The sequence below is a fragment of the Hyperolius riggenbachi genome, chromosome 1 (assembly GCF_040937935.1).
Source record: "Hyperolius riggenbachi isolate aHypRig1 chromosome 1, aHypRig1.pri, whole genome shotgun sequence".
Taxonomy (NCBI): domain Eukaryota; kingdom Metazoa; phylum Chordata; class Amphibia; order Anura; family Hyperoliidae; genus Hyperolius; species Hyperolius riggenbachi.
In genome coordinates, this window is record NC_090646.1 from 135772318 (window position 1) to 135782654 (window position 10337).

Here is a 10337-nt window from a genome sequence, read left to right on the forward strand (position 1 = left end):
CTGTACTGAGCCCATGCAGAGGAGGACACAGGGGACAAACGGAGGACACAAGGGGGGCACAAAGGTGCATAGAGGAGGACACAAGGAGGATAGAGGCGGACACATGGGGAACACAGGAGGACACAAGGGGGACAGAGGAGGACACAGGGAGACGCAAGAGGTACAAGGGGTCATGAGGTACAAAGGGGGCATAATCCACAAGATGCTCCTTCACCATGGATGCACGAGGCTCGGTATATATTTTTTTCCCTGGTTTTTGTCTCTCTAAAAACACACAGGGTGCATTTCTCTCTGTTTTCCTTGTGTCCTGTGCAAGAGTTCAGGTGCACTTTAACTATGATGAGAATCAGACACATAAGTTAGGTTTTTACTTTGCTTCAGAAAATCCAGTTAAGGCCATAAACATTTCACTTTATCATAAAAAAAAAAAAATCAGTATTAATTCTATATGTTAATGTATTTTGAGAGGTTTTTTTTGTATGGTAAAAACATATTTTCTTATTTATTTTATTTGTTATATTTGCAGATGACAATACTTGAAATATTTTATACAATTTAGCCATTTGCTCTTCTCTATATATTTACTATGCATGTTTCGCTATTGTAGACGTCCTTTGACTTATTTTTAGTATAAGACTAAGTATTAAAGCAATACTATGTGTGAAATAAATGTTATCATCCACAACTTGTGAAATGTATCAGTTGTGTAGCATTGCTCATGGCCTGTTAGTCACAGTGACTGTGTCTAGAATTTCACTGTGTTAGACGTAATTACAGGTATTATGTCATTTGCAATACAGGTTAATTAGGTACAATGTATCAGGTATTTTATTTCACTGATTGTTCAAGAATAAACTGGAATATGAAATCAGTATTGCCATGCATTCTATTTACTATTGCATATAAGCATAACCTGGCAATTACCACTCTAGGCACAGACCTGTTGTATTGTGAAAAAGTAAGGATTTCAAAAGGTAAAATTTGACTTTTTCCACATACATTAGAACTTTTGATGTATTATTATTATTCTGCAGCGTTGTACAGAGTATATTGTCTTGTCATTTGACTTGTCATTTGACTGTCTTGTCATTTGACTGTCCCTCAGAGGGGCTCACTATCTAATTCCTACCATAGTCATAGGTCTATATTGTGTAGTGCATGTATCGTAGTCTAATTTTAGGGGGAAGCCAATTAAAGCGGAATGAAACCCAGCATTTCTACTTTGCTCTAATAGATTATTTACAGCATATTATATACAACTAGCATTTTTTTTTTTACTAGAACTGCATTCAAAGGGTTAACAAAGGCTTTAGAAGCTTCCCTGCCTGAAGAGCTGGCCGCTTCCGAACTTTACGTAATGTTATCTTGTGTTTAATTGTATCAAGTGAGAAATGTAAACAAAGCCTTCTCTCACACTGCAGGGTCCCCTGAACAAAGTTAGACAAGAATAAATGCTTTCTGATGCTTTCTGATTAAGTTAGAGGATGAATAAAGCAGTTATAAATAAAATGCGAAGTCAGCTCTCAGAGTAAAATAAGTGTACTTTAGGAACGTATAATTTCTAAATGAATAATAATACTTATGCACAAAAGCAAATAAGATAACCGTATGGTATATAAAAAGTAGGAAAACATGTTTTTGTTGAATATTATGTCAGGGTTTTATACCGCTTTAACTTATCAGTATGTTTTTGGCACGTGGGAGGGAATCGGTGTGCCTGGAGGAAACTTACACAGACACTGTGTGATACGATTCTGACAAAAATGTGACGTATGCCTGGATATAGACAGTACAGTATAGTACAGTATATATACATATATATATATTCAGAATAGACAGTAATGGCTCTCGCTTTATATGAAACTATTTCACGGCTATTGGGGCCTAAGATGGTAACTCCTCCTGTTATCTCAAGGAATGTGAGAATGATACAGGCTGGCACCTCTTTCATGGCCATTTGGGCCTAGGATAGCAGCATATGACCCTGAATCCTCTTATTTGTTTTGAGGAGTATGAGGTGGCAAAAGCTGGTTCAGAAATGCTGATGAAGCATTCTCCCCCTCACACAAGTTACTGAGCATGCGTATCTCATAGATGATTGCTCAATAAGCGCATTACCGTAAGCTCGCACAAACACAACTTAACTCTAACTAGTAGTCACATGTGACTCTCAAGCACGAGTATACCGTGCTATTAACCAAAAGGAGGAGGCGACGGGGTCGTGCTTACCCGACACGCTTTGTGCTAAGCTCTTGGTAGAACTGTATATAAGGTATATGCAGATACCAGAAGCTTGGGATCTCGTGTGCCATGACAGACAGTGTGATGTCTTGTATGCATTCCGGTACCTCCTGATGATCGTAGATGGTCCCCTGGTCACGGAGTGTTGAGCTACAATATCCGGTAATGTATTGATGTTTACCTCTGTGATGATTACTGCTTACGATATTTAAAGCTGTATACTTAATAATTCTTAATAAACACAGATCTATATACTGTATATGTTTTGCACCTTATACCTTTGCCTGTCTTGTATGACAGTGAGCGCTGGGTAGGGTCACCTCAAGGGTTGGCAGAACACACGGGGAGGACATACAAACTCCATGCAGATAGTGTTCTGGCTGGGATTCCAACCGGGGACCTAGCACTGCAAGGCAAGAGTGCTAACCTTACGTCACCATGCTACCAGCGTAATAAACCTCTGGCTATAGTAAACTCTTTCCCCAGGTCCCAGCAAATGCACCTGTATTCATACACAATGTATGACAAATTCTGATATAGTAAATGTGTGGTATAGTAAACTACTTGGCCAGATCCCTTGAACTTTACTAGAGTGTTTGCCCATTTCCTCACCCTGATTGACCTCCTGGAATTTATCACAGGTGCTGGTGACATCTTTAGTCCTGTCAGGTGTAGCGCTGCGGAATTTTTGTTTCTGAGAATGTCTAACGGTGGCCATACACTTATAGGTTTTTAGCAGATTCGACCATCAGATATATTTTTGTCAGATGCCTGTCAAGTAGACAGGAATCTATCTGATGTGTGCCACACACTAAGAACAGATCTCCAATAGATTTCAGAATTAAATCTATTGGAAATAGATCTAAATGCATTATTGGACCATTAGATCCAATGCAACTCTATGGGCCATCGATCTGCTGCCAGCAACAGATCAACCTAGATTTTCCATCCTGTCAGATAGATCAAATCGATCGAAATCGGCCGCAAATTGATCGATCGGCTGATTCCATAGAATTGATTGATGGCTGAAATCGACCAGTGTATGGGCCCCTTTAGCCAGTGAAAATAATGCCTGGCCTCCCAGAATACTCTGGGAGGAGAATTCTGATTAGCTAAACAGCCTAGACTAAACATCACTGGGAGTTCCATGCCACTCCGTTGTGTGCAGGACCGTTGTTCCTGATCCTTACCTCCATAGCAACAGACTGCACACTCGGCCCCGCACTGTCACTCGAGGTATTGAGTCCTGATCCTTGTGGGTGACAGTCCTCTTATGTGGGCACGAGGCTTAAGGTGCACCAGATCAGATACAAATGATTACCATAGTACTGAGGGATCGGGGATTGAGGCAAAAATTTAAAAAAAATTAAATTCTTTATTCAGCATGATTAAAAGGACCTTTTAACCTTTGCAGGACCATAGGCTTACACCCCCCTAGTGACTAGGCTATTTTTTTTACAATTTAGACTTAAGGGCTCGCTACAGGGCCGTACAACTGTGCACACAAGTTATTCACCCCCTTTTCTGCCCAACAACAGAGCTTTTTGTTGGTGGGTTCTGATCGCTTTCAGGATGTTTATTTTTTTATTTCTTTGTCTTTTTTTTTTATATATTTTTTAAATACTTTTTTTGTTTTTTTTTTACTACAAGCTCTCCCTCCCTTCGCCAGCCAATCACCACGATCGGCTGTCATTGGCAATTTCCTATGAAAGCCGATGGCTCCTGTTGCTCTGTAGGGGACAGCCGAGTGACACGGCTGTCCCCAGTACAGCGCTGCCTTAGATTGCAGAGCTGTACATTGTAAATAGACGCCATCCAACAGCCTCCTATCGGTGATCGCGGTGATCGGTGCGCATGATCTCCTGCAAAGCACGCACCCCGGACTTGACACCAATCGGCGTTAGGGGTCCTGGGGGAGCCACTGCGTTCACGCCCATCGGCGTGACGCGGTCGTTAGGTTAATTGTGCTGAATAAATCATTTAATCACTTTACAATTACCCTTTGGATTGGGTTCTTACATCTGGAGTGGTAAAGACACCTCCCTCCCCTTATTATTTTTTTCTTTTATTGCATTACCTATCTTTGGGCGCCTCCACTCCCAGTACTATACATTACATCTGCTTTGGAGGTGTTCACCTTCTGGGTGTGGTGTTATCAACCAAGACGGACCAACCAGGAGTGCGACCAGTACCAGTAGGACCTGGAATACTGAGCGGTGATGGTTACTTCCCCATAGGCGATATACAGTGGTTTCAGGGACCGCATCCTACCTTTGTGAGTATAAATACTCTTGTACTACAATATAACATCTAATACCCCACAATACTGCACCATTTGGCTCCTGGTCTCTTCTTGTCATACAGGTGACCGTGGTATCCCCACAGCGACCACCTTTTCTATTAGAACTGCAAATTATTACCATGTCATTGTAGACAATTTACAAAAGATTTTTGTACCTGTCTTTATTGAACCTCTATTACTTTGACTTGCTCTTTATAGTTGAAGTTTGTGGTATCATACTGCCTAGATTGAAAGAGCTCTGTGAAGCCTTCAGGGAAATGATTATACATGCCTGTATTAGCAAGAAGTTTTTGAATCAGGATGATACCATTTATTGGCTAACTTAAATAATTTGAAGTAAGCTTTTGGCTATTCAGCCTTCATCAGACTTGAATCCTATATGCTGACAAGTTGTTGCACACAGCTATATGTACATGCAACATCAAAAGCGGGTATGGTGATTTTTTTGGAAACATAAATACATGTCATTTGTATAAAGGAATTTAAAGAGACTACCAAAGAAATTGACATTTATCAATTTGACTGTTTGGGAGATCAGCTAGAAGAGGGAAAGGTTCCAAACAACTGTCAACTTGCCCAGGCCAGACTGTCCCAGAAAATTCAGTCCAAGGGTAGAACACAACCTGCTAAAGGAAGTCTCTAAGAGTCTCAGAATGCATCAATCACATCTACATGGAAAGTGAGCCAGGAAATTTGCAGTCTAGAAAGAACATCAGGACACAACTAAAGCTTGCTTATGAATACCTAGAATAAAGTGCTTTGGACAGACAACATAAAGATATTTGTATTTGACCACAGTAAACAAAATGAAAAACCAAGAAACATTTCACCAGAAGTACCTGATACCAACAGTGAAGCATGGTGGTGAAAGTGCTGTGATTTTGGGCTCCATTGCAGGGACAAGGACTGGGCACCATCATTGAGAATCCCCTATGATTTCTTGATTGTGTCAGATGGTACCTGATAATGTGAGACCAATTGTCAGAAGATTGAAGCTCATCCAAAATGAAAGTGACATGGGGACTACTGATAATAAAAGATTTATACATACCTGGGGCTACCTCCAGCCCCTCCACACCGACCGCTCCTAACACGTCTTGTGGAGAGGGCTGGAGGAAGCTCCAGGTATGTATAAATCTTTTATTATTGGTACACTTTAAGCTTAATACATAATAATAACAACTGTAGACATTACAGTAAATTCACCAAGTGGCTGGTACAACAGTCAGCTTATGTGATACTTTTATCATTTTACATCGAGAGCCACTTAGAATGCAAATGGGTTGTTTTTAAGACATAAGTGTTGACAGTTTGATATAAAAGTTTCTCAGGTGATAAACAAGTCTCTCAGATGATCTTTTTCCCTTCAGGTATTTACCTGGGTTGTTTTGACATTTTTAGAGGTGATTTGTCTTGGCTTTGGTAAGATTTTAAAGCAAACCTGAAGTGAAAATAAACGAATGACATAATGAATTGTATGGGTAGCACAGCTAAGAAATAGAACATTAGTAGCAAAGAAGGGAGTCTCATATTGTTTTCCAGTACAGGAAAAGCTAAGAAACTTCACTGATCTATGAAAAAGAGCTTCTCTCAGCTCTTCGACCCAACTACCCAATTTGGGTCGAAGACAGTCCTGTTTTCTGAAGCACATATCTCAGCCTGTCTCTCACCGATTCTTGGTTGATTAAGGTTTTACTGCAGGAAAGTTCAAAAGGTCGTTAGCTCTATTCTGTTAGAGTTTAACTGCTTCCGGATCGAAGCAGTACGAATCTACGTCCAGCAGGTGGTGCTGGAGCTCTGACTGGACGTAGATTCTACTGTTTCGGTATTCCGCATCCCAGCCGCTATGCCGATCTCGCCGCTCTTTCCACATCGCAGTCTGCTTGCTCTACTGTCTATAAGACGGCAGAGCTCTGTGAGCAGGTCAGGAGCTGCTTTCATTGGATCCTGACTGCGTGATCACGGAGAGCCAATCACACTGACTCGCATTGATAGACAGCGTCAGGAGCCAATGAAAGCGGCTCCTGACTGGCTGACAGCGCTCTGCCGTCATAGAGATGGCAAAGGGAGGTGCTTGCGGCGATGGGACAACGTCGGGAGCGGTGGGTATTTGTGACGATTTGCCGGTATTCTGCGGTTTCTGGTACCCGCCGTCTCTGGTCCTTAAAGAGAAACTCCAACCTAGAATTGAACTTTATCTCAATCAATAGCTGATACCCCCTTTTACATGAGAAATATAATGCTTTTCACAAACAGACCATCAGGGGGCGCTGTATGACTGATATTGTGCTGAAACCCCTCCCACAAGAAGCTCTGAGTACTGCGGTACTCTGGGCAAACTGCCACAATGTAACAATGTTCACAGACAGGAAATAGCTGTTTACAGCTGTCTCTAACAGCCAAAACAGCTAGGAGCAGCTACATAACCTGCCCACAGTAAAAATGTCACCATGTAATAAATGTCAGAATGTAAATCGGGGAGAGGAAAGATTTTGCAATGAGCAAACACTGACTAAATCATTTATACATAATTATGGTAAAAATGAAGCACATTTTTTACTACATTATTTTCACTGGAGTTCCTCTTTAAGGGGCCAGTGACTGCTGGTACGGAAGTGGTTAAATACGACACTGGTTGCTACTAACGTTCTATTATTTAGCCATACAATTCATTATCTCATAAGTTTATTTTCGCTTTAGTGTCACTTTAAGGGTAAAATTTCCCTATTCCTGCACTATAATAAAACCATTGTAATAATAACAATACCATATGTCTATTTTGATTTCTTAACACGTGCTCTTAATATTTTTTTTTTGTATTTTAATTTGTTACTTTTATTGTCCACTGGCCTATTGTCATTGATTTACTTTTACCAACAATTTCTGTTGTGTTGTACAGCGGGCGCATGCAGATGCATAAACAGTGACAGAATACATAAAATACTCTATTAAACAGCTCAGCTTGTAATTTGTACTTAGAGGTGGAAGACATCTACACACATTATATGGTAGCACTGGAATGCACTAGGGGAGAATGCCTGGCTTTTTTAAGCTTACAATGCAAGGGTTGTAAGCTACATACACACGCGTGATCAAAGTTGTCTGAGGCAACCGATAAGGACTGCTTCAGCCGATAATCAGAAGTGTATACAGTAGCACCCGACCTCTGACCTGCAAGCGAGCCACCAGGAGGATCAACTTGGCTGAGCGACGGCTGATTGCAATGTGATGTCACACATGCGCACTCCATCATCCTTACCCCCAACATAGCAACAGAACGCTTCGTTAGTTGTACAGCTGACTTCTCATCTCTACAGCCTGGCCCAGCAATGTCGTCCAAGGGGATCGGGTCCCGATTTCCAATGGGTGACATTAGTCACAGGTGTGTATGCACCCTAATGCTGGATACACACCATGAGTTTCCGCGTCGCACGCGGCCGTCGATACGCGTCGATTCGATTATTTCCGAACATTTCTGAACGAATTTCGATGATTTTTAGGTCGAATGCCATGTAAAGTATGGCAAATCGACCTAACGATCCATCGAAGCTTGAATCGGACATGTCGGAAATAATCGAATCGATGCGTATCGACGGCCGCATCGAACGCGGAAACGCACGGTGTGTATCTAGCGTAAGGGTTAGAAACAATTGATGAAGGATGCAGTGATAGGGTAATTTGTGAAAGTTGGTCACTAATCAATGTGTCTTATGCTGGATACACACCATGCGTTTCCGCGTTCGATGCGGCCGTCGATACGCATCGATTCGATTATTTCCGACATGTCCGATTCAAGCTTCGATGGATCGTTAGGTCGATTTGCCATACTTTACATGGCATTCGACCTAAAAATCATCGAAATATGTTCGGAAATAATCGAATCGACGCGTATCGACGGCCGCGTGCGACACGGAAACTCATGGTGTGTATCCAGCATTAGGTAAGATTGTATGCTTGCCTGGGTTTTGAGGTTATACTTAAAGACAGTAAGGGTGGGTGAGTGGCAAACAAGTTGTGGAAGGGAGCTCCAGAGGAGGGGAGATATTAGTGAGAAGACCAGTATGTGTGAGCAGTCCAGTTTCTAGGTTACATTTCCAGGTTAAATTGCTCCCAGGGTGAGTGTTTTAAATTGGTCAGTGTATTACAGTGTTAATGCTGGAAAAATCTGACAAACATGGGATTTTCTATATTCCCCCAGCTTGTTAGCAGACAGCACATCTGGAAGATACAGACTACATTATTGGAGGCACTGTCATCCTTAAACATTTCATGTCTGACATTTATTTCGATGATACTTTCTGATATACTACTCACTAAACATAGCACTACACTATGGCTTTTTACATCATTTTCTTTTTACTACCTACTTTGATCTTGACGAGACAGTAATGGTCTGACTACACACTGTACTTGAGTCAGAAGTACTCTATTACAGTATTATTAGACTGTAACTGTAATATATGAAATGTGCACTTTGAAAAAGGAGAGTGCTTTAAGGACAAACATGAAATTTGTATTATTTATAATACTTTATAAGGAGAGAGCTTTTAGGACAAACATACAATTTTAGTAATATATACATACTGTACATTCACACACACACGATAAGGAGATTTAGTAGTTTAACCCAGAATCCAGTTCTCATCTGAGTACTAAAAAAAAGATCTGTAGATACAAAAAAGATACACTACAGCATATAAGGAATTATATGTAAACTAGTAAGCCCATTTAAAAATGGGCTCTAGGTCATTTCACACCCTCACTGCTGCCGCCAGTCAGTGCACATGCGAGCCCCTGTCCGTCCGGCTCCCTGGCCCCGTCCTCCTGTCTGGCTGTCCGTCCTGCACATGCACAGTAGTGCAAAACACGGACACAGGAACAGGATGACGCAGGGACACAGGAAAATGATTAGATAGGATGAGGCATCTTATTATGAAAAACATGGAACTCCATTACTATCCATTGATGGAGAATCTGGTGTCTTGAATTTCCTCTTTGTTTTATAACTTAAAGGAACACTATCGATTAACATGTCAGATCGACATGCCAGTGGTAGAGCACATATAAAATAAATGGCATACAGCTGTGAACATCGAACCTGGAGAAGGACTTGGGAACACTGGTTGATACCAAGTTACATTCATTTGGCTTAGTAAATTAGGCACCCTGAGCAAAGGTCCCTTTATAATTAGTCCTGAATTTAGTGTAATTAAGTAATGGTAAATGTTTGTTAAATATTTCAACCCCTCTAAAAGTGCCTGTGGCCATTTTACCATTTCTTATATGGGGCTTTATTCAGTTATTCAGGTTTCTTTTTTTCCCCAAGAAATCATTTTTCATTTTCTCTACTCCAAATAACTTCTCAGCTACATTTTTGTTGCAACTCAAAAAGCAGATAAATAGTAATATCAAACCTTCTTTGAGATTGTGTCTTGCAAAGTCCCTGTTATCCAAGACTCAGGCAACTGGAAGTCTCAACTAACCGGCATGCCTAAGTGGGATAACGGGGACAGTGTTCTGGGGGGTTTGAAGTGCATTGTAGGGCAGAAAACACTAGGTGCCTTCTTCTACCCTGCCTGTAGTTCCTGACCATGCACAGCTCCTGCCGTGTCACCTGACTCAATGCGTGTCTGACATGCCAGGAACTGTTCACAGAGGATGCCAAAAAGATGCAAGGAGCTATAGGAAGGGTAGAAAACAGCACCTGGAGGCTCGGTAAGTATTTTATGCTACATTGGGGGGGTTGGGTTCTGCTTTTTCGGCCAGTTGGTCAAGCACATGTATCTGGCATCAG